A 26,941-nucleotide genomic window follows, 5' to 3' on the forward strand; every position below is an offset into this window, starting at 1 on the left:
CTTGTACTAATCCTTGTCTAAGAAGTTAAGCAGAAGTAAGCTTTAAAAACATGCTTTGCTGAGCAAACAGAAAAATATTTGTACAAAGAACTCAAGGTCTAAGCATTCCACACATGAGACTGCCTTATCACGTTTTCCCTTAGTTTACATCTGAACGCCATAACAAAGGGGCCAAGAAATCAAGTTGCACAAGAGGCGTTGAAGGGGCTCAAGGATTATGTATAATAAAATGTTGACTGTTGCATTTCATAATGATATTAAATCACACATTCTAGGGGTATAAAAACTTGCCCCACCCAACAGACGGGGTTCAGAAGAGCCCTGACGCTGTCATGTAATATTGATTGCCTGTTTTTCTGACCCTCTGCTAACTGTGACGATGAGAAAATAAAGCTGCTATATGACCACACCTGCTGTCTTGTCTGGTGTCTTCGTCCACATCTGTGGCTTCTGCTATACAGTTGTATGTTCATTTGTATCTTCCACTCACATTTACATTGCTTGGATATGTGACAGCTACAAAGACAGAAACAGATACTGCACAGCCATTCAAATATTAGGCTGCACTTTTAGTGCTCTCTCCTGTATGTCTAACGAAAAATAAAAACAAGAGGATGACATCATAAGATACATACCACAAACATCCATCCATCCATCCATTTTCCAACCCGCTGAATCCGAACACAGGGTCACGGGGGTCTGCTGGAGCCAATCCCAGCCAACACAGGGCACAAGGCAGGAACCAATCCCGGGCAGGGTGCCAACCCATCGCAGTACCACAAACATGTCATACCATAAATCTGTAAGCAATATTTCACTATTAGCAGCACTATAATTTACAAAAAAAACATAAACGTGTTTGGTGGCTTCCTCTCTGTCATAAGGCTGTACTTTTCACCTGAAGCACTCTATCACATATTGCATGCATCCATTCATACGAAAGCTTCACAATCACAAGATGTTTGTCTTTAATGAACAGAAATGATACAATTATCAGAACAGTTCAACAACCTTCTCCAATGCTGGGAAAGAGGCCTCTGTATCTATATCCCAAAGAATGGAATTTGATCATTCTTCTTCAATTTGTGCAAAATACACTGTAATCCACCTAAGAATCTTCCACCACACATACCTATCTAGATTCAAAATGAATTTATCAGGTATTGGATTGTAATGGTGAACGATGCCCAATAGCTATATTTGGGAATGTCGCAAAAAATTAAAGCCCTTTTGGGAAAAGATTTTCTTGTCTATGTCAAATAGTGTAGGATTTATAATTATGGCAGATAATAATCCTCTTACAGCTTTGGATTTATTCTAGATGAGCTTAGACTATCTGGTGATAAACTGACCATTTTTTCTACACTATATTGTTACCACATCAACTATATATTCTCATTTGGAAGATTCTATTAATGTTATTGTAAATTAATTTTGTTGGCTCTTGGTTGCGTCTCTACTAAACTCATATTCTTTAAATCAATTAGAGGCTAAAAAACACAGCAAGCCTTCCTTGTTACTTTTTTGCACATTTTATTAAAACATTGCTTTCAGTTCTGGGTAAGGGTGGTGGTTTTAGCATGGTTTATGATTACATATTTTAATTGTTTTAATAATATATGGCATTGGTTGCAGTTCTGATTGAACACACTTTTTTAAATCTTTTTTTACTGAAACTTGCAAAAGAATATCCTATTGTTTAATTTCCTCTGTACTGTATTTTTAGAGCAAATAAAGATAATTTAAAAAATTACTTATCAATGAACCTCGAAAGGAGGTGTGAACAGAAATGTAAATTGTGCAGTGTCTGCATACGCGGCACTGATAAGCTGGTCATTTCTGCAGATAAAGGGACAAATAAAGACTTGTTAAGAATAATATGGGATACCAATATTGTAGCTGATATGAGGTACTACCCTGGGAAATATAAAACATTTTTTAACCTGCTTTGAGGCATTCATTCTGACAAAAATCCTACATAAGTCAGAAGACCTGATATAATAATAGTGCTGCAGTCTTGAGTTAGCATAATATAATGAGGTTGGCATAAGGTCTGTGGCAATATGCATTTTTAAATAACAAACAAACAGTGCATCTCAGGTTCTGTGAATGTGTGTGCTCAGGTGCCCTTGGGATTTTTTATGAGATTAGTGGTGCTGATCGCACTAGCACATGATTGCGTGATTGGATCCAGTTGACTCATTTACTTTCCACATGTTGTACTTGAGACGCAGTCCTCATAGAGGGAAAAAAAGAGTAGCCTGAGCGGGATAGGGGAGATCAGAGAGAAAAAAGGTGAATGGAAAGGAGAGAAGAAATAAGGCAGAACTGGGGGAGTTTGAACCAGTACGGTGATGGGAAGCTGGAGGTCAGTGGCCCCATGGAGGAGCATGTGATCAACACTCCAGGAGCAGATCATCCCCCGCTGAGCACTATAAGGAGTGGAGGGCAAAAAAGGAGTCCTACTAAGGATCCAGTAGGCACCAGAAGGACATGAGGAAGATAGAGGGTCTGGCTCACAGTGTGACAGCAGACGCCAATGGAGACATTCGTGAAGAGAGCAGGAGGATGTGACCACGGCTGCTGGTGTCTCAATGGCTGGAAGACCTTAGCAGGGAGAGCTGGGGAAAGTGGAAGATGCACAGGGCTTGGAAAGAACAAAGAAAGAGAAAGAAATTGCATGGTTTTATTTTGTTTTTTATTCATGGATGTATTAATTGATTGACATCATTTTCATGGATGACAGTGTGTTTTTATAGATTATTTATTAACAATTTATTTAATCATAGAATGAAGGATTTTGGCACAGTACTTTTTGAACATTTTGATGTGAATAAAGCACTTATTACTTTGCACCAACCCCTGCTGACTGTTTGTGTCCTCATTTGCCCGGCTCATCCTCGGTTATGACTATCAATGACTCTGGGCTGAAGCTGCCAAAAGACGTGGTGCCAATCTAGACCATTACACTGGACTGAGGTTGGCTCTGTGTATGGTTCCTTGAAAGTGATATGAAGCTTACTTTTAAAAACCATTCCCATACAGCCCTCTTTTCGGAGTGTAACTGTAGTAAATACTTACTGGCAGACATGTAATTAAACTGAGCGTAGATGAGAGAAAGATGTGTTTTTAAGTTATGGTGTTTTATTTTGCTGTTTTGAGGCACCGATAAACAACAAAGGAGAAGCCTCTGCATAGTCAGACCCAGGAGGATGGCCTCCAGGGTTTTTTCATCCTTTTGCATACCTAGCTTTTGTTGATCGCCTTTGATCATCTGTTACTGCTTTTTTACATAAAAGCTTTCTTTTTTATGAATTGTGGATTTACTTCACCTTTTTGTTCTTGTCAGGCTTTACACAGCAATGTTGCAATGTTTTAAACATCATAGTGAAAGCAGGCATTTACAGTACTATATTTGTAACAAGCAAGTAAAAGAACAATTAAACTACAGGGATATATAAAATACCTCATAAGCTTGTTTGAAAATAAGGTTATTGAAGTGGCACTAAGTTTATTAATTTTACAAAAACACAGACAGGTAGACAGAACAAAGGGATTTATTGTATATAATTAACAACAAGTTTAGAAATTGTTCTGATATTTTTTGGCATCTTTTAATGCTCAAGTTCTGCACTAGCAGCTTAAGTCTAGTATTACAAAAGCTATACATTGTGTATGTCAAAAGCATTTGCTTTACATAAAAATATAAGTGCAGGCCTTGTAAAAGATTAAACTAAAAAAGTTACTTCTTCAGCAAAACTTGCAGTCTTTCATCTAGCTGAGTAATATCTTTCTCTTATTAGAAAAAAATGGCATAAGCAGTAGTTGGGATAATTCTTTCTGGTGTTGTACTTAATCCCTTAGTATAGTAAAATGACACCCAAGCTGTTTTGAGAAGCCCATCCCTAAATATAACCAATACATTAAAGCTTTATTCAAAGGGTGGGCAGCTATGGTGCTAACAGTTTCTGTGCCTGAAAGTTATTAATGCAGCAAAGGAATGCCTTTCATTGAATTATTACTGACTCTAACCTGTTCCTGTATGACTAACTGCATATAGAGCATGTGGCTTGTGATGGACTGTCTTATTACCCAATATTGGTTCCCAGTTGATGATGTTGGGATAGAGTTCATGATACTGCAGTAATACAGTTGGGCTACAAAAAGAAATGGTTGGATGGTTGGAATGCACAATTTATGTTTAGTTCATTATGTCCACTTGTTTCAATAAATATTACTGTATACATAACTAAACCTAATATAATCTTACCCCAGAGTTAAATGATTTATAAGCACACATACTATCATTCACAAATGAACCCAAATCGGCTTTAACAGTACATGACAGATGTGCAGCACTTTACAGACATTTGTCAGAAGAGAGAACAGGACCTTAAAGCAATATCTCATTAATACGTCACCAAACTGCATGACAGTACATTGTTGAATAAAGAAAGTAAAGTCAAAGACTGAAAGGAAAGGAAAATGACTGCTTAAATATTGTCACAACTTTTCAAAAGGTGAATGGGAATGTGAAAACTTTCAGCATAGAAATGCAAAAATAAACAGTGGTGTAGGTATTTGTTTACCAATCTTCTATTACAGAGTGATTTATTTTTTTCTTCAGTCTCAGTAATTATAATTTGCTGGATGTTTCCCGTAACTGAGAAATGCTTAATTTAGAGGAATGGCATGAGGGAAGGAATGCCTCGGGATTCTCCCGGAGGAGCTGGAGGAGGTGGCCGGGGAGAGGGAAATCTGGACATCTCTGTTCAAGCTGCTGCCCCCGCGACCCGACCTCGGATAAGCGGAAGAGGATGGATGGATGGATGGTTGGCATGAAGGAAGCATTAGTTTTGCAAGGGATGCCAAACTGTTTGCACCTTCCAAAGTTAGCACTTCAGATTTTGATCTGAATAATTCTATTGCAGCGGTGTTTGAACCAAACTGCACATGCAGTCATCAGCCTTTCTAAAGATAAACATTGATCAGGTTAAATTTGACTTATCTACCTACATCCATTTTTGTTTGTTATATATGGAACACCAAATTATCCAAGACACAACAGGCCGAAGAGCATCCCGAAGCACGATCACCGTGTCTGTGGAAGACTGTTTATCCATTGCCAGGGCAACTGCAGTCTCACAGTGCTGCCGCTGCAGCAAATCAAAGCCGATCGCAGTCGCGCTATAAGCGGCTGTCGTCGATGGGGTATGCAAGGAACATTATAAATGCAGGGAACAATATTACTTGGCCACTAACCTGGCCATGATCCTACCTGATTGCTCGCTACAATAGATCCCGCTACAATAAATAATTGTGCTGTTCCTGTTTCAAGCTTAATAAAGCTGGTTTTGCTAAAGTAATGAGACTCAGCCTTGTGTTTTGGGGAGCAAGACAGTGACTCATGCATCACAATGTGTTGAATTACTTATAGATAATTCTTGTTATGTGTGTATTTGTACCTTGTTAGCATACTTAAGATTATTATAATTCTTGTTATATGTAAATTTGTGCCCTTTTTGTCTGCTGCTGTAACCCTGCAATTTCCTTCAAGATTACTAAAGTTTCTATCTATCTATCTATCTATCTATCTATCTATCTATCTATCTATCTATCTATCTATCTATCTATCTATCTATCTATCTATCGTCACGCATGGGCACCAGAGGACTCCTCTAAGGACCGGGGAAAGGTACACAATAGCCCGCCAAGATAAGAGGGGGAGCTACCACTGACCTTATCCTGTTCTTCTTCCCTCACAGCTCCGAGAAGCTGCCCGGCAACGGCACTTAACCCCACCACTTCCGGAAGTACCACTATAAAAGAAGCGCCAGCAAAGAGAAAGATGTCTTTTGCCAGGAAACCAGAATGAGCCACACAGAGGAGCACGTTACTCTCAAAAGGATTATTACTCTGAAAGAAATCCCTGTTCCGGATAGTGCATAAGCACTATTTTCATTGCTTTTGTTTTTGTTTGTTTCATCTCGTGATGATTAAAAGGGACAACCCGGTTGGTGTCCCAACATTCCGACTGTTTCCAGTCTGTCCTTCCACTGCCCGACCACAAGTGGCATAGTCGGCAAGATTGAAGGTCAGGTAAAGTTTCTAGGATGGCTGAACCAATAGGCCTTGCGGAGGTTGTACAATAACTGGCTGATCAACTCGCCCAGCGGCAAGCCCGCCACACGGAATTCATGAACGCTAATGAGCACCGCACATACCAAGATGGTGTACAACACCCGAGAGGACAAGGTCCTGCTCAACTACTCGTTCCTATGAGACCTCGAGAAGACATGTATTTGACCATTTTAGAACGCACCACTAGAGAACAACATTGGCCACACCAGGAGTGGAGTCACATGTTAGCGCCTTTTCTCGCAAGTGAAGCACAACGTGCATATTACGATTTGGAAGAAGAAATAGCAGCAGATTCTCCCACTTTAAAAAGAGAAATCCTTGCTCGCTACAGATTAACCCCTACTTGCTAAGCACAGTGCTGCAGGGAATGGAAATTTGACCCAGATAGACCGGCTTGGGCCCAGGCCTTTGACCTGTGGAGAAGAATGACCCGCTGGCTATGTCCGGGCGAGAACACGCCGGAGCGTGTAGTTGAGGTAGTCACGGCCAACTTCCTCGTACACGCCATTCCTGAAAACCTGATGAGGCCGGTGCAAAGACTACCATGTGCTGATATGGAAACCCTCGTGGAGATAACTGAACACCACCTATCTGCCAGTCAAACCGAGCGACCGGATGATCGGCGCCAAATCCACTCCAGCTGAAACAACCGCAGTGAGAATTCAGCGTGAGACACCCGATAACCCACCTAGAAAGAGGGAAAGGTCCCCCCTTCCACTATGTTGCTACCACTGTGGCGAACCAAGGCATACGATGGCTATTTGCCCCAAGGGATACGACCACATGGACTGTGCTTGGACTGAAGCAGGCTGGTACTGTTATGCAGTCACGTCTAACCCTTTTGCTTCTCCCTTCACAGGCCCGGCCAAATGGAACGGACACCTAGTCCGAGCACTCTGTAAAACGGGAAGGAATGTGACTGTCGTTGCTGCCCACTATGTCTACTTGGGACAGTATGATAGCAAAAGGACCAGCCTTCACAGTGAGAATAAGGAGCACCCCACTGCGATTTGTTGGCTTCTAGTCTGTGGACATTTGGCTCAAAAGGGCGTGGTGGTGCTCCTGAAACCTCCATATGCCGTGATAATGGGAAGAGACTAGTCCCAAAATATCTCCAAGCGGATCAAGCTGTGTCTGATTGGTTCCTCAACCCAGGGTACAGACGAGAGCTGCTCATCCAAGGAAGAGTCTCAGCCATGCAAGAGAACAGGTAAAACGACGGCTACTCAATATGATCCTGCGGATCTGGAGCCTGCAGAGGAGGGGCTGGAGGCCAAGGGTAACCCGCCCCCTACCTCCCATGACTCTGCTGTCTCAGCTGAGCACTGACCCCAAGAATTGCCTAACATACCAATCCACCCCCTCCCCTCCTCCTTTAGGTGGAGCAGTGGAACAACGACTCATTAAAACATGCCAGAAATGCAGTAGTGGCCGTGAACGGACACCCCTCCAAAGATTCCACGCTACCCATACCTCACTTTGTCATAGAGAATGATCTGCTATATCGGGTGGTCAAAAACCCTGATGGAATACTCAGCCAACTCCTTGTTCCCCGCATTTCCGATGGGAAATATGTGACCTGGCCCACGCTCACTTGCTGGGGGGGATTCAAACCCTGAAAACACCCTTGAGCATGTAACGGCACATTTTTACTGGCCGGGTGTGCACGAGGAGGTGCAGCGATTTTGCAGGTCCTGCCCAATTTGTCAGCTCACACACAGTCCCAGGAAGGATCGCGCCCCTATAATTCCCCTGCCCATAATTTATATCCCATTCGAGAGAATAGGCCTAGACATTGTGGGACCCTCGAATGATCAGCTATTGGACATATGTATATTTTGGTCATGTTTGATTATGCCACCCGATATCCAGAAGCCACTCCCCTGCGGGTGGCTACATCCAAAATAATAGTCCAGGAGCTTATCGGGGTCTTTTTGCGAGTAAGCATCCCCAAAGATATCCTCACGGATCAGGGGACACCCTTCATGTCACGGACCTTCAAGGGGGTATCCAAGATACTCCGTATCATCCAACTCAAATCATCTGTATACCACCCCCAAACAGACGGATTAGTCAAGCGTTTTAAACAAACGCTCAAACAGATGCCAAGAAAGGTGGTCCAGACAGACGGGAAAGATTGGGACCAGCATCAACATGGTATTCTCCCTTCGAGCTCCTGTACGGGAGACAACCCCGGGGCCTGCTTGATCTCATTTGGGAGGGCTAGGATAGAAGAGGCACAACTGCCTTCCCGTAGTGTGATAGAGCATGTCACCGAGCTTTGGGACAGTTTCGAGCACCTAAGACCGGCTGTCCGGGAGCATTTAGAAGGGGCACAGTGTGCGCGGGCCCTGTTGTTCTGCCCTGGTGACTGCGTCATGGTGCTTATCCCTACAAGCCATTCCAAGCTCCTAGCCCACTGGCAGGGGTCATTTGAAGTACCCGAACAGAATGGATTGGTGGATTATCTAATCTATCAGCCCAAACGGTGTCCCAAGGAGCAGATCTACCACGTTAACCTACTAAAGCCGTGGATAGACCATACCTTGCAGGAGTCAGCGGTTGCTTCCGCTGTTGCCTTATTTACGGACACCAAACACCTAAATTATGGGGATAAGCTCACTCCCAAACAGATGCGAGAGATTGCGGAGATAATAAGCTCAGTGGAGGGGGTTATCGGATCTCAGCTGGGCCGCATTTCGCTCATAACCCATGATATCATCACAGAGCCGGGAGCGGTGTTGCGAGAGTGTCCCTATCGACTCCCGGAGGCTAAGAGGGCAGAAGTGGAGTTGGAAATAGGTCAGATGCTAGAGATGGGCATGATAGAAGACAGCCACAGTCCCTGGTTCAGCCCGATCGTCTTAATTCCTAAGCCGGACGGGAGTTGGCGCTTTTGTAACAACTTCCGCTGGCTTAACCAAATTTCCCATTTTGATGCCTATCCTATGCCACGGGTGGATGACATGCTAGAGCGTCTGGGTGACACCTGCTACCTCTCCACCCTTGACATGACAAAGGGAAACGGGCAAATCCCCTTGATCGAGACAGCGTAGGAGAAGACCGCATTTAGTACCCCTAGTGTTCTTCCCTTTGGGCTGCACAGGGCTCCGGCGACTTTCCAACGTCTGGTGGATCGACTGCTCCTGCCCCATAATGCCTACAGTGCTGAGTACCTTGACGATGTCATCATATTTTCCTGCACCTGGGAAGAACACCTACTGCATGCGCAAGACGTCCTTCGGGGCCATATGCATCCCCAAAAGTGTAATTTTGCATTGAACCGAGGCTAAGTATCTAGGCTATGTGGTGGGCGGAGGACAAATCAAACCACAGTGGTCAAAAATAGCTGTCAAACAAAGAGGCAAGTGCAGGCTGTCTTAGGCTTAGCCGGGTACTACTGCCAGTTTGTACCCCGCTTCTCTGAACGAGCTGCGCCTCTAACCGATTTGACAAAGAAGAAGGCCCCTAATTCGGTGGTATGGAATCTCAAGGCTGATGCTGCATTTAGTGACTTAAAAAGGCCCTGACTTCTGCTCCGATATTAAAATCACCTGACTTCTCTAGTCCTTTAATTCTCCAGACCGACGCCTCTGATACTTGCCTGGGTGCTGTGTTAAGACATGTCATCAAAGGAGCCAAATACCCCATTATGTATCTCAACCAGAAACTGTTGGACCTCTGTTCGGGATAGTGCATAGGTGCTATTTTCATTGCTTTTGTTTATTTTTGTTTGTTTCGTCTCATGACGATGAACAGGAACGACCTGGTTGGTGTCCTAACATTCTGACTGTTTCCAGTCTGTCCGACCACTCTATCTATCTATCTATCTATCTATCTATCTATCTATCTATCTATCTATCTATCTATCTATCTATCTATCTATCTATCTACAGTCATATACAAAAGCAATGTAGGGCTCTTACCACAATGAAGGGTGAACATATAAGATTTCAAAAGGTCGGTTATATACATATTTTGTACTGCTGGTGAGCTACCTATTAAATTGTGCTTTTCTAACAGTAAACTTTTTAAATTAAATACATCTCTACTGCTAATATTAATTCTCGCCTTCCTCAAAATAAACTAAGTTCTACTTGCCTGCAACTATTCCCTTGGTTAATGATGTCCTTTAATCTTATCAATAAGTGTCAAGGAAAAGGATTATTTTTTCTGTGTTCTTGTTTTTTTCTCCTGTAATTCACCTTTTCTGCTTTTGAAAAAAGTGTTAAGTTTAGCATAATTTTAATAAAGTACTTCAGTATTTGGGCACTTGTGCAGCAAATCCCCAGGTGATTGAAAGCACCTTGCTTAATTTCATACCTCTCAACACCCTAGAGATGATGCTACTTTCCATAAAAAAACTCACATAACTATGCCACTAAGTTAAATTATTTTGATTTTGTAAACAAAAAGTGATATTAGTACTTTGTATTGTTTAAAATTTCATCAGGAAATATATAGCATACATCACAGAAATGTTAAGAGATGAACCACTGTGCAACATTCTCTCCTGTCAAAACACAAATACCTGTACTGCTGCAGCCTTCTTATTTTCCTCCATACGTAGACTTTAATCTCTGTACAAAATGAAAGCACAGTGAAAATGTAACAGGTTTGAATTAGCAGGAGTGCTGAAGAGTGATGTGACAAGTGCACTTACTGAGATCATGAAGAATGGATTGAAGGACTGTTTGATAACTGAAGCAGATGCTAGCAAAAATATGTCACTGAAGGCACTTGCTTTGAAGGCTGTTGTGTAAAAATTGCATTACAAATATAATAAAAGTTATAAAATTATTTATGACTGTACTTAGTTTGAGGATTTGAAAATGTTATGAAACAAATGAAACAAAACCTTAACAGACTTCCAGTCATTTGCATGGCATGTTTATGTATACAGCCATACTTAACATCTCACACAGGGCCATTTACAGTAACCAGTTAACCTAACCTATCCATTTTTGTCATAACGGAAGGAAGGTGTACTTCCTCAACAAAATCCCAAGTATATAAGAAAGGAATAACATGAACACTAACGGCATCAAATATAAAAGTAAATATGTTGTTTACTTTTATGAATTAACAGATATTTCCAATGGTTTATATTTTATCTATTGTTATTATAAATTCTTAACAGAAGGGAGATTATAAACTGATAAACCAACCCTAAAGCAGTTACACGTATCTATGCTGCTTTTTATGGATAACAATAATTGAAATCAGACGTATCGGATAGGATGCATGCTTGCAGTGTCCTTATTATTAACATGTCCATTGGATCTCAATGTTGTGATTTGAATAGCTAGCTAATGTTATGCTAAATGTGGTCTTCTAAAATCAGATTTTTTTTGTGTTATGTGAAGTATATACATGTGAATAAGGGAGTTTCTCTCAGTTATTTCGAACTACAGCTTTCTAAATTTGAAATATGTTTCATGATAAAAGTCATGTGGGTTTGGGGTCTCAATATCGTTTTTTGGTCATTCAGTCCTGGTTTCTTTGTAACCAAGCATGATATGGCCCAAGTAAAACTGACACACATACGTTGTTTCTTTTATACTATAATGAATATATTTTTAAATTACTGAATAAGGTTTATCTATGTCAAAGATCCTGGAAGCATTTATTTCTGACACCCTTTATTGTCATATAGTTCATTGCATTCTAGAAGCAACAATCTACCAAATCTGCCACTTCTATTAGCCTTTGTATTTTTGTCTTTCTCCCATGTCGCTTGCCACTCTCCTTTCAAATCAGTTATATGGTTTCTATTGTTATGGAAAAGGATTGAGCTGGGCAATCAATAACACAATCATTTTTATTAAAATAATCAAATAAAAATAAATTAACAACATAAGTGCAGCTATTATAATGTATGATTTAGATTACATTGAACAGATTATTGATAAGTGCTTATAAATTCTGATGCGTTTTTTGATGTATAAATACAGTTTGGAATACAGCAGACTTTTGTTAGCCTGCTGTAGTTTCTCATTATTCACATGATGTAAATATAATGTATCATAATTTCAAGGCAAGGTCTTCTCAAAAACAGAAATCAAGGAAGAAAGAAAGCACCTCACTAGTAAAATGTAAAAGTGTGATGAACAAGAGCTAAAACAAGGAAAACTGTCATCCTGTTTTAAAATTAGCCTTTCACTAGTTCCACCAGGTAAGGCAGCTACAAATGGGTTCACAGAAATGGTCCATCTTACCTGAAACAATAATGAGGCTGGCTGCAACATGCATATGGAAACCTACTACCTGACAAACATTTGACTGTGGTAACAGCCTGTGTTGATTCTGCAGTATTCATTTTTTTGCATAAATAAATTAACTGTTAATTTGCTGAGTTCAAGTATAATGGGAATTTTCTGATAACACTTGTGATGTCTCAGTTTCCCACAATGCTTTGTACACTTAAAGTTCTGGTAGGTGTTTTGGGAGAAAAGCGAAGTTGCTATTGATTTTCTAAATAAGTGGGGCAGTTCTGCTGCACCTTTCTGAGAGTCAAAGAGTGTCATCAGCCTTCTTTAGAGATACTTTAAAGACTGTATGTGGGCAAGCCCCACACCATTACATTATAGCTAGTGATCACATTCTCAGAAGGCCACAAAAAATAAGTGGTTTTGGGTCAGCAAAAGAAAATGTTGGCAAGTTAAATGGGTAAAAGAAAGAATGGTTGAAAAACTAACCATGGGTCTGAAAGCAAAATGAACAAAAAACCCCAACTGCAATAGCTTAAACATTAAAGAAAAATCTTGCATGAAAAATGAAAGATTGGCGGTACTTAACATTACTATGTAACTGATCCCTAAAAAAAGCAGCAGTGATTCATTGCCTATTTCTTTTAAACACAAAGCTAGAGTACTGCTTGCCTCCATCTTAAATAGGAAACGGTTAATGATGTTGTGCATTGTGACAATGAAAAACTCAAACTGGCAGTGCACACGAGCATCAACAAACAACAAAATGATGCTGATATTACATTGCAAGTTTAATGTGAAATTAATTTCAGAATATGAAATACTAGAATGTAATTTAAAATACAGATTCTATAAATGGTTTTACATTAAGTGGTGTTTTTTTACCACTCTCTACAGTATGTATCTTGTACACTACTCCTTCATGTGCTAAATAAACAACAAATATTGATTTATATAAAGGAAAATTATTATGGAAAAAACAAATGTTCAGCCATAACGTAGAAAAAATATGAATTTTAAATTAAATTAACCAAAATTAAATGAGGACAGGTTATTTTTTTTTACCACAGTATCTAGTCTCCTTCATATTATGTGGTTTGTGTATTTGTTTTTTAAATTTGCAACACAAGATGAATAATTCCTTTGGAATTTTTTTACAGTCTTTACAATTTTTACATACAGCTTCTCAAATTACAAAATGCTTTACATAAACAGTACAACACACTTCAAAAAAACTGGAGCAGTGGCAGCTAGACAGAATTGCTAGGAATACTGCAGTACATTAAAGAACAGAAAAATGATTTGAATACTAAGCCATACTGTCTAATAATAATTCAACAAGTTTAAAAAAATCAACATTACTACACGTAAATTTCAAATTTAAATAGACCAAATTCTATAGCCAACTTCTTATACTGAATCATATATTGTAGACATATATTTATTACACAGTATCATGCTAAATGTGCATGTTGCACATATGAGAGAAATATATGAATCATGTTTTTCAGATTTGGCAGGGCTTAAGGAATGACTAACAAATGATAAAGAACTATAATGAAGGTCTCTAAAAAAAGAAACCATCACAAAAGAGCAATAGTTGTCCAAAGCGGAAACACCCAGCCATCCCTGTCAAATGTGCTGGAATATTGAAGATTGGCAACAGAATGTCAGGTTGAAGTCCAGCTGGAACAATGAACCAAAGCAGCATAACAGGATCAAACTAAAATGCAGAACTAAAGCATGTAAATTGGGGAGCGCCGGGCAAACTCATAGTAGGTAACCCATGGAAAAGCAATAAACAAATTCAAAGTAATAATGAGAATAATGACACACCCTAATTGAGTACACATTTCAGGCTAAATCACTGAATTTATTCATAACATACCATGTATCATGCAAAATTGACATCAGAAGAGGGTCAGAGCTTCACAGTACAGTATTTGAGTCTGAGAAGGATATCTCAGAACCAAAGATGGCATATTGGAAGGGGTTGTTAATATAGAGTAAGGTGTTCATATGATGACTTTTAAAAGCTAAAGCCAATGAAACATGCATTTAGAAGAAGCAGCATTTAATTATTAATGGAAGGATATGGTGGCATAGTGGTTAATACTACAGGTGACTATAGCCCAGTCATTAATAGGGTCTACACACTCTCCCTGTGTCTGTGTTGACTTTTGTCTGCATGATTAGATTACTTGTCATCTTTCATTTGGTCTGGTATGAGTGAGTTTTGCTGTGTTGATGTGTCCCTCCATAATGAACTGCCATCCCCTTTATAATTGTCTCCAAGCCCATGGCCCTGTATTACATTAGGTGGGATTTAAAAAACATGGAGGGTTGGATAGGTAATGACTATCATTGCGGTGTTCAGAATGCCCAGTGCTATCCACACTGTAGGTCACCGATTCATTTTGCAAAATGGATTTTTTTTCTTCACAGCCAACTTAAGGCCACCATAATGCTAGCAGTTTTAGCTGCCTATAACCTAGACCCCAGTTACTAATTTGGATGCTATGGCAACAGCAATTTGTAGATTCATGTATAAAGTGAAAATGACATTCAAGTTCAGACCATGACATCTATTTTATAGTTCAGCACCCAGCTTGTTATGAGTATATTACTGGTCAAGGAGAAAGCCACTGGCAGGGTCTGCATCATTAAACTTCTAAAAAATAATTTATGGCAACAATAAGGATGATTATTATGTATGTTATGTCAACTCTGTGAACAGCCACACTGCAACACATTCAAAAAACTTCAGTTAACAGGACACATATTTTAGGACACATGAATGTAATTTTAATGATTTAAATAGTGAGTGTCCAAAGGTTTTGTACTGGCACTAAAATATTGACTTTGGTAATGATGCCAGATTTCAGACCTCAGTACAAGTACCAAAACAAATTTGAAGCAAATAACAGATAACTCCAAAACTTCCACAACTTACTGCAGCCTCCCTGGCGTGCAGTGCCATCACAATGCATTTTGCACCACTTCCCCCTAACCAGCATGTAGTATGTAGTAAAGCAACGGGAGGGAGTTTCCTGTGAAATGCTGGGGCCTCATGCATAACGGCGTATGTAGAATTCACACTAAAACATGGCATACAGAGAAAAGTGGAAATGTGCATACGCACAAAAAAAATCAGATGGACAAAACCATGTTTAAGCCAACTTCCACGCACTTCCGCTATATAAATCCTGGTCAGCATGAAAAGTAATGCTCGTACACACACCTGCCGCCCCAGCCCGACTCTTCCCAGAATTTTGCATATTTTAATATGCAAATCAATATAAATTTTCCTTTCCATTCAGTGCTCGGTTAAAAGACAATGGCAAAAGCACAGAGAAAATAGAAGAATTTTAGCGAATACCAAGTGGAGGCAAGGAAAAACATACTATTTGTTGGTTTAAGCAATGGTTATAAGCCACAAAATAAAGTTGATAAAGTGACACAGGGTGGCTTAGAAACTCAAAAGGTCAAGTTCAGAAAGTCACACAGTGCCCAAAATAAAAAAGAAGTGGTCAGATATCAAAGTCGCCGTCAAAAGACGAATCGTAGCCCACCATCTAAGTGTCATATGGAATCATATTAGGGTACAGAGAAAAGAAATAAAACAGAGTCACAGTGGAAAAAAAGGTCTAAATTTCCACTTTAATCCCACAGTTTACTTTGTCATTAAAGTAGAACATCATAAATTTCATCTTAAAATCGTTTACTAGTTTCTCAAATCCCATCGTAACTAAAGTAGCACGTTAAATGCTTCGTATTCCCCAGTCCAGAGATTGCTCCTGCCTCCCGCAAGATGCTTGCTGCACTGCATGCGACCCTCGATAAATAATTTAATGCAGCAGTACTGTCTCTTTCTGTTATTGTATGGTACAATGAGATTCAATATATAAATCCTCCATAAACTTATTTTCCAATAAAATGCTAAAATAACAACACTACCACCACCAACAACAACAAAAACAACAACAATAATAATAATAATAATAATAATAATAGCAATAATAATATGATACAAAACAATGAAAAATATACAATATGAAAGCATAAGTGGCTGAGGTTGTGCAATATTACAACTATAATGCAATTTTATAGTGAGGTAGTAAGTACAAACAGTTCTACTGGAAGCACTTGCTGGACTGATTGAGTGTGTTTAGAGCTCTTGAGATGAAACTATTTCTGAACCGTGAGGTCCCTACAGGAAAGGCACTGAAGCATTTGCAGAATAGTAGAAGTTCAAATAGACTATGCACATAGCTGAGGCAGCGTGTGCTATAAATATTCTGCAGGGTAGATGCTATATCCCAATAATTCTCCCCTCTCTTGACACAATCTGCTATAGAGCTTTCCGATTAGCTGCTGTACAGCTGTGATTCCACCCTCAGATACAATAGGTTAAAATACTCTGACTGGTGCACTGAGAGTAACAACGCTAAACAAGCTTTGGTATTTGGAATAGTTTGGCCATTCTGTGCACCATTATATAGTTACAGGTTGATTATAATCAGGTGCCTTAAACTAAAAAACGTTAATTTCAGTGTATTTGATAAAGCCGTGTCAGGGATGTGAATCTAAAAAATAAAGGGAAACCACACAGGAACTAGAACTGCTTTGATGCTGGGTGTCGCCAGTATGCAAAACCGAGCCGAAAACTTGCATACGCAATGGTTTGAGCTGGGTGAGAATGTGCGTGGCTTTACGCCAAGTTTAGTTTTTATACATCGCGATGTGAGCGTGGAAACAGGCATATGCAACATTTTTGTGCTTACACACTGTTTATACATGAGGCCCCTGGTCATGTCAAAGCATGCAATTTTAGGAAGTCTACAGCATGTGGAAGCTTGTCTTTCCCCCGTCTACTCTATCAAGTCTCGAAGGGGTGCAGGAGTCGAGTGGACATTTACTTCAAATACTGAAAATCTCATTAATGCTGGTACTGAACTTTTTAAAAATTATTTGTTAATTATATTATTATTATAATTATAATAATATAATTATTATTATAATTATAAGTACCAGCATACTGTGCAACCCTAGGGTCCATCTATTGTTCTGTTATCTGATTCCATCCTTAATATTAACATTGTTAAGTCATTTTCATTTCTGTTGGGGTATGAGACTTGTTTTCCTTTTTGCTGTGATGATGGGTTTAGCCCTCCCATTTATAACATAGTACATTACAGACTGAAATGATGCTTGTACAGATTGCACAGTACTGATTAAGCAGAGACCACATATTTGAATAACTAGTCAAATTCAATCCAGGTTGTGATTTACTGTGCCATTTAGAGTAGTCATTAGACAATGTTTAAAGTGGAGAAGAATCTGAATCCATCACAATCAAGAAAATATTTATGCATTTGAGGTGATAATGGGATTAATCTGGGCCCTAACTATGCACCTGTGAGTTAGGTGGAGTGTGCAAATGAGATTTGTATTGCTGCGTTAAACAGCAACCCTGTGTTCCATGGGGTGTTTGAAATATAGCCCATCATAACCTTTCTACATAATCATTCTGTCCATGGAAAGATGTAATGGCTAGAGCACTTAGAGTTCCTCAGCTAGTAGCAAAAGAAAGACAATGCAAGTGTTCTAGCCACTGTATCTGGATTAATTCCGCTGATGTTTAATGGGGTTTTACAGAAGAACTTAACACGGATTGAACTTGATTGATTCTTAAACACAAGTTAAATATAAAATTATTATTTGTGTCACTATTTTTTGTGGTTATTTCACAAATATTCTGGTTCTGAGGCAGTATTTTAGACTGAAATACTTTTTCACAGTATATTTTCCCATACTGAACCTGGCACATCTGTGGAGCTAAAGCACCAAGACACGAAGTCATGTTTTTGGTTTGCTTTTTAGTTTTTTTATATTCTCAGTATTTTTTATATACTCAAATAAGGAACTACTTACATAATGAGTGACAATTAATGCATATTTCTATTGCACTATTATATTGTATTGAGGACTACTTGTGTTCTGTTCTGTGTATTGCATTGACCTTCTTTTTTGACACCCACTGCATACACAACCTACCTGAAAAGTGATCTCTCTTTGAACTTTGTTTCTTCCATTTTTTACCTGCAAGGGATTTTTTGGGAGTTTTTCCCTTGTCTTCTTAGAGAGTCAAGGCTGGGGGGCTGTTAAAAGCAGGGCATGTTAAAGCCCATTGTGGCACTCCTTGTGTGATTTTGGACTATACAAAAATAAATTTAATTGTATGTTTAAAATGAGAGATAAAATTTTATAAAATTAAAACAGTGTCACAATCAAATTGATTGTTTAGCTTTACCCTCTCATCTAGACACTCCCCACTGGCAAATACCTTTGCCCATCATTCTTTTCAGTGGTATCTATGTATTTAGCTATAGCAAACAAATAAACATATTGTATTACAGACAAGCAGCCCATAGAAATGTAGGTCACAATAACCTACTTTTAAAAAAATTACTTACAAATAAATGTCTAACAAGCATGTCATAATAATATAAAAAGGTTTGGTTCAAGCACAGAGAGAGATATGGAATATACTAATTAAAAAATTCAATGTGAATTAAAAATATGTTTGGAAGGTTTCCAAAGGTAAATGTCTTATACTAAACTATAATATTTTTGACAAGTGCACTTCTTACAATATCTTCTAAAGTTTCACGTTTAATCCATTTGTATAAGTGAGATATGCAATAACAAAAATCTGACCAGATTTCTCCTTGTACCAAGACACAATCTTCAGTTCCAGGGTGATTTTCAGGATAAGAAAAAATATAATGCCTTCATTGTGCCCTGGGTCTTAATGGGGTCTCCCTGGAACACATGCTGAGGTTAGATGGTCAGCCATATTTCCATCACATGTTCAAATGGCCTTTTAATTCCAGACTGGCAATGACTCTAACACTGTGGTCCTCCCAGACTGTAAACTTGTCAATCACCCTGTTATAGAAATAGAGTCCATGAAACATGCATCTTGTTACTGCATCATGAAAATCTCATTCTGTTGGTCACTTGTGATCTTAGATGATGATGTTGAGGCATTATGAGTAAATTGATAACTTTGTTTGAGGACTGCTTCAACATAGCTGTATTGTATTTTATCTTCAGTATTCAGATCACTGCATGTCAGTTGATTTTGCTATTCATTCTGTGTTCACATATGAACAAGACCCTGAGGTACTCCAGCATTTACCCTCCTATCTGCAGAAATGGGGAAAAAAACTATTTACCTTACAAATGGAGGTACTGATTCTTTTCAAAAAGTTTGCTTTGATGCACAGCTCAGATATATGGGAAAATTGAAAAAGATACCAAAATCTTCAGGCTTTACAGATGTGATCCACAAGATACAGCACTGAATATTATGCAATCCTTTGTTGTATTTAGATTCTTGAAAATTATTAATTGAAGATCAGAAATGCCTTGAATAGACTTGACCGAGTCCCATGAAAAAAAAAATACCTCTCAATCTGCAGATACAGGAACCACATAAAATACAACTTTAGCTTCAGAACCCAGTTGTATGGCTTCTCCAGGTTGAAAATACACATACAATCCCTCAAATATTTGTGTCAGGAAAAAAAAGAAGATCCACTGTTCTGCTGCCAGGAAGGTATCTACTGTACATTGCTTCTCCTCATTATGATTCACAACACAATTGCTAAAAAAAGAACAAAAATAAATATACATCCAAAAGAGACTTCATCTGCTTCACTGATGTCTTTTTAGTAAAAAAGTAATTATCTGAAAAACAAAGGAGGCAAAATTGAATCGAAGTTGGTATCCAAAACAGAATCAATGTATCCCCATTCCCTGGTGCATGCACCAAATTAACTGACAAAAATGCTTTATGAAGAAGGCAAAATATATATATTTTTATCATCACATTAACCTGAGATGCTCTTTGGGACAAAGGAGAATTAACATTTTTTAGAGGAATATTCAAAACGTAGATCCCCTATCAATTAGCAAGTGGTTCCTCATTAATTGTTTTATGCACAGGCAGCACAGTAAGACATGGCATATGCTTTTTGTTTAGACACATGTTTTGCATCTTGTCATCTGTTTGCTGCTTATGGTAATATAAATTGGAGCCAAGATGATAAAACATTCAAAAATTTTAAAAATGAATAAATAAATACATAAATGATTACTGAAATACCATCACTGAGCTAGGGTTTAATATTGAAAAATATTAAAATATTATATTTATCATGAACTTCAGAATGCAAAATATTGCTATTTGAACAATTTGAAGAGATTGATGAAGGAAATACAAAATTAGACAGCCAATAGCCTGTTGTTTAGTTATGAACTGCCCCTTTAAATTAAAAAAAAAAAACTATTTTCCTTATCATGGCCTCATTTCTTCTTTTACATCTGCTTCACTCACTCAAGTTTCATCTCTACACCCATTTTGTAGTGCAACCATCCTATCAAATATAAAAGGACTTTGTGAAGTAGAAGCTATAAAAACAGACTGCCAACAGGATAAAGGCTACTCAGGAGCACTCCTTTAGAGAACTACATTAGTCTCAGATATTAAGAGCAGGCTCCCGGGGTGTGAGAATGTCTTTGGAGCAACACTGGGTAATCCAATGATGTTATGTAATGATTGTTTGATTAAATGCCATATAATGTAACAAACAAGAGGAGACATTTGCATTTAAAATTTAACTCACAGAAAAACAAGTTCATAAGAGAAGGGCTAGATGTAAAGGAATCATGAGAATGCAAGTCAGTTTTGAAAAAAATGTATTTGTTATTTTAATTTTTGGGATATTGGTGACAACACTAGGCTAAAGCAGTAACATCACAATGAAAACATTGTTTACTGAATAACACCCTTTTATAATTAGAAAACTTTCAATTGCTCAGATCAAACGGTCTGAATCTAATTAGCAATTATAGGTGGCAAGGGGAAAAAAATGGCAGAAAAATTTACAATCCTAATAAAATACCATGGCATGGCCCACATCTGCATATAGGGAAGCATCTTTTTTATTATATGTATACATATATGCAAAGACTGTCTTACACCACCAAAGAAAATTATTTTTAAAGCTACTTATCTGGACAGTAAGTATATATTTGCTCATAAAGACACTACATAACATTAGAATAAATACATATTAACTTAGGTACAGTAAAAAGTAACTGGAAAGTCTATATTCTGAGTGGGCTTCCTAAAAATGCAAAAATGAATCAATATGCTCTGGTGCACTTCTCGTCTTCCTGAATTTGCCACCGATCTTTTGCTTTTTGTTTTTTTCCTTGCCTAAGCAAATTCACAGAGCTTCCATTATGTTGTAGTTTGGGCTCTGAGGCCAAAGAAGAATAGAAAATGAATTAATGACTTAATGTCTAAATACTGTTTGAAAATACATCATAAGTTGGAGAAATTGTACCATTCTTCACAAGCTACTACGCATGATATCTCCAGTACACATAGCAATTTGCTTAGTTTCACAGAAATGCTCAAACGTAGAATACATTATTAAATAAATAAGCACTAGATATTACTATTCATAGCTTAGTAAAGCTCATGTCCAACCTGTCAAGTATATGAGACTTTCTAGTCTGTTATCCAGTGATGTTGAATCAATTTTCGTTTACAAAAAAATAACTGTAATGTTAAAATAAATAAAATAACTGAAATAACTGAAAACAAATACAGTATAGAACCCTAGAACAGTAATGTCACAGGGAAGTTTTTTTTTGTCTGTGTTTTTAAATTTTCTCTTGATTTTTTAATATGTTTCTGCATTTTTCCTAAAAGGCTAAAAAAAAGTTACTCAGATTGTGGGATTTCTTGTATTGCTTTCCTACCTTTTCCATGTATGTAGCTTTACAATTTTGGAAAAACTGACAAAATGCAGCTACAGTAGGAGTGAAAGATTACATTTTATTTCTATCTCCATTGCATATGGAGTAAGACAAGCTATGTAGCATTGCAGTAGGAGTGTTGGAAGTTGTCACTTCAAATATTTATTTGTATGTGTGTCTGGAGTAAGAGGAGTTGTCTAGTATGCAGAGTAAGTGTTACAGGTTATTCTTAATTTATGAAAGTTTTTGTTTGACATTGCATGCAGAGTAGGAGGAATTATGTAGGTAAGAATATATAAAGAATTGTAATGTTAAGAGTTTTAGAAAAATTGTTTGAAAATATATTTGTTTTATAATATATGTTTCTTATACTTTTGAGTCTTATTAAATAAAAAAATACATACAATTCATATAGTTTTTTTTAATAAATAATACTGTGTAGCAGTAGTGCATATTAGTGCTCCCTTGAACCCTCAGGTACCACTCCAAACACCCGGTAAAAGTACAATTATTATTTATTATATAATAATAACGTGCACAAAGCACCCTCCACTCCACACTATTCATACAAATCAATAATCCAAATACAATACCAATCCTCCACTCCCAGACACTTCGCCACCCTACCTCCCAGCTCAGCTCAGTGTCTGGGCTTTCCCAGAGTCCTTTTATACTCCCTGACCCGGAGGTGTTCCTGCCCAACAGTCCATAAGTCCTTATTACTTCCGGGTCAGGGTAAAAGTCCTTTTCTTCAACCTGGAAGTACGTCATTTCTTCTGTTCACGTGACCAGGACGTACTTCCAGGTTATAGGGCACATAAGAGTCCTTGAGCCTCCCTTCAGCGTCCTCTGGTGGGCCCCACGGTGTCCAACAGGGTTGGGAATAAAAACTCCACTGTCCATAATAACCTGCTGGTCTTTGGGGCACTCCCATGCTACAGGGAGGGCTCCATCTAGCGGCCTGGGGGTGCTGGCCGGGATAAACAGCCGGCCATCTCCCACAACTGTTTGTTTTCCATTCTGAAAAATCCCACAGTGTATTTGACATCATTATGTCTGAAGATGCAGCCCGATGAAGTAAAGACTATTTGTACATCTCAGTGGTCACGACTGCGTCAGTTTAAGCATATCTTCAATGTTGTTGTCTGAAATTAGCCTTCTAGAAGGTTGTAGACTGGCATCAATGTACTTCTTGCCAGCTCTTCCTCTGATATATACCGCTTACATTTTTGTAAATCTTGTTTACAATCCATGCTTTATGATCTGTCACATACTGTAATCTCTACTTTTTACAGGAATAGTCACTTACAAAATGCAGTTCACCAGGCAAGATGATTTATTTTATGACTTCTTTGGTCAATGTATGAACTGTTGTACTATATACTACTCTACCAGATGCTAAGCAAGCACTTTACTGCAAGTAATCTTTAAATTCTATTCATGAGATGCTGGCAGTTTTTAGGTCTTAATGCTGCATTTCCTTGCTAAACATTTTTAAAATTTCTTTAAGACAGCTAGAACCCTACATTTTGGGAATGCAGTCTTTTCTGATATTGTCACAAAGCTATGACTTTATAGCTACAAAAGTATGTTAGTTGAGCCAGTTCCAAAACTGTTCTCCAGGCACTACGGTATTTGTGTTACCATCCAATACACCCATGTATTTATTAAATTACATCATTGGCACACCTGGTTACAGCCAATCACAACCTTATTCATTTGTATAATGTGTGCTATTGGTATATTTTAACACATACGAGGGATGTTCAAAAAGTTTCTGCACTTTTATTAAACTCTATTTCTTAAGAATTTCAAAAACCAATTACATCACTTTTCTAAATAGTCACCTTCGTTTGCGATGCAATTCCAACTTTTTAATGCCCAATTAACTACTCCCGCCTTCACCGTTTCCAACAAAAACATAAAAGTGTGGAAACTATTTGAGCGACCCTCATACATAGAATGATTGAAATGTCCTGAGCAGAAATCTGGAAACCTTAGATAACAATATGTTTTTTTTAACGCTGAAGAAATTTGTTAGTGTTTAATAGTGAAATTTGTCTAGTATTATAGTTTTTTTCCAAGAAAATAATCAGTCACTGCTCAGATGATTAGCGTCAAAGTAATTTTCTTATACTTTTGCATCATATGGCATATGGTACTGAGTATTAGGAAAGAGTTTCCTGGTAACTGGCAAGTCTCTTATCAAAATCATTAGCTGGCAAAGTCTAATTATTTATATTTCTTTTTAAATATTTTAATAATCATATTGAATAGCGACCATTTATCAGATTTATTGTTCAAGGTTTGGGAGAAAGTATGCAGCTCTATTAGTTTGTGTGCTATATACCACCAATACATTTTTACACATACAGTTTGCTTATCTCCTTTGCAATATGATTATTTGCTTTGGCAGAACAGAATCAACTGTTATCAGTTAACTGTTCAAAATCTTCAATGTATTGATATTAAGGAAGACCTGAAAATAACATAAGAATTGAACTTGATTGCTTCAGTGTTGCAGGCCTTAGGTTAATGGTGAAAGATCTACAAAGTGCTCAAGACTACCACAGAACATCAGCGATTCTTTCTCCTCAAAGCGGACTCAAATAAAATCAATAACTGTAAGTAAGGTTAAGCAGGTTGTAATAAATCATTAATACTATACTAGGCAACATAATATTCACAAAATCTCTTTTTCACAGTCTTATATTATCATAGAGAATAATATTCCTTATGCTGTTTTAAGTGCCAAAGTAATTTTCTACAGTAGCACAACACAGAAGGTATTTTTTTTATTAAAACTGTTTATCTTCTCCATTGTGCAACTGGCTCTGTGCAATTATACCGAAATGTTTTGCTTGTATATGCTGATATCAATCAGGCCAAATGTACTCTTCTCATTGATAAAGTGCCCTTGATTTATGAGCACTGTTGAAAGCATTAATGAACTGGTATATTTTAAGAGATTGACTTGATTCAGCAAGCTGCATGTTGGTTTACAGTGTCAGAAGACATGAAGGTGGCTCGGCCTAGAAAAGTCTCAAAGATAAATTCATCAGGATAACAGCTATATTCATAAATTGCTATTTATGATTATGTTAGCTCTTCTTCCTGATTACATTGCTGCAGTGTAGACTCAAATACTTTATTGCACTGATGTCAGTGTTATAAAGCTCCAGCCCACAATGAATTCTTAAAAACGATATGTCTCAGAAAGATCAGTAATTCAGTATCTTAATTGAACTATTGCAAAATGCAGCATCCCATTTATACAAGCATTTCACATTCTTCAGCAGTTGCTAGCAATGAATTTCATCAATACAAAAGATACAATCAATTTAAAATAATTAACTGAACAACTTTCAATGAAAATAAAACAATACAATTACTGTATAAAGTGCCAGCCTTAGAAATTACTTCAATTTTTGATCATATAATTATCAGCTTCATTTGCAGATAACAATGCTCATTTTAGTATGTAATCACACCAGATGTTGAATACTATTTAAACATATGTACAGTTTGTGATGCTCAGAGCCTTGGCTACCGACTTCTTCCTATAAGTTTCTTGTAGCTTGAAAACCAAGGGTGGACAAGGGCAATTGATGGGACAAAACTGAACAAAAATGTGCAAAATGTGCGAAATTTATTATAAACAGTATCAGGCTGCAAATGTGTAAGTAAATTCATCCATAATAAACAAACACATTCATAAAAGCAAAAGATAATCAGGATGTCCGCCAGTATAAGCAATAAATAACAAACAGTTAAAAACATAAGAATTCTTCAACTGGTCATTTCCCAAAACAGCAAAACTATTAAATGCTAAAAAAGAAGCCAAGGGAGCCTTTCATACCAGTCACCATTCAGGGGGAGGATGTGGGAGTGGTGCAAAGCTACAAGAACCTAGAGGGTCACATAAACAACAAAAAGGACTGGTCTGACAACACAGTGTCCTTGTACAAGAAGGGCCAGAGCAGACTGTACGTCCTAAGGCGACTCAGGTCTTGTGTACAACAAGCTGCTGGAAATGTTCTATCAGTCTATACTAGCCAGTGTGGGGTGTTCTACGTTTCAGTCTCCTGAGGAAGCAACCTGACCACAAAAGAATCACAATACCTGAAATCCGACTCCATCATAAAGAGGATGATGATGGCAAAACTGGATACCATCATGAAGTATCTCCTCCATCCTCTCTAGGAGGTGCTCTCTTGGAGCACTTTTAGCCACAGACTCATTCCACCACTGTGTTCTAAGAAGCTTCTCTGGGGTCTTTTCTGCCCACTGCTATCAGGCAAAACAATGCTTCCACCCAATTCACTGGTTAAATTTATTTTTATTTATTTATCGATTGATTAATTTTATGCATTATCTGTCCTGTGAGTCTGTATTCTTGTTTTTTATGTTTCTGCTGCTGTATGCATTTGAATTTCCCCATGGGATTAGTAAAGTTTATCTTATCCTAAACCACTAATACTAATAGCAATACTAATAAAACTCAATGGAGTCTCAGTCTCTGGATGTGATCATGTCTCACCCTTGCCACTTTCCCAACAAATCCACTAGTGACTCTTGTTCGCCTCATTCACTCCCTTTTCATGTCATAATTCGTCTTCATCTTCCACGCCCCTACTGCCTGGATATCACCTTCAAACCTGGACTCCTGAACCGTCACTCTTCATCACCTTACTGGTCGGTATGCATGAAGCATGTACCAGCCTGCCTTCATTTCTGCTCCTTGCTGCAGCAGA

General features: G+C 38.1%; 1 protein-coding gene across 3 annotated transcripts in view; it reads right to left on the reverse strand.

Moving 5' to 3' along the window:
• The window catches only part of prr16 (proline rich 16), a 674,479-nt gene that overhangs the window by 466,582 nt on the left and 180,956 nt on the right, over positions 1–26,941 (reverse strand). The window contains exon 1 of one of the 3 annotated variants that reach the window (XM_051929981.1): positions 19,592–19,634. The exons of 1 other annotated variant lie outside the window; for it this stretch is intronic. The gene's annotated coding sequence lies outside the window, so the exon portion shown is untranslated. Of the gene's footprint in view, positions 1–19,070; positions 19,549–19,591; positions 19,635–26,941 lie in introns of those variants that run through there. One more of the 3 variants, XM_028805997.2, reaches the window with a different exon arrangement.

The sequence above is a fragment of the Erpetoichthys calabaricus genome, chromosome 7 (assembly GCF_900747795.2).
Source record: "Erpetoichthys calabaricus chromosome 7, fErpCal1.3, whole genome shotgun sequence".
Classification (NCBI taxonomy): domain Eukaryota; kingdom Metazoa; phylum Chordata; class Cladistia; order Polypteriformes; family Polypteridae; genus Erpetoichthys; species Erpetoichthys calabaricus.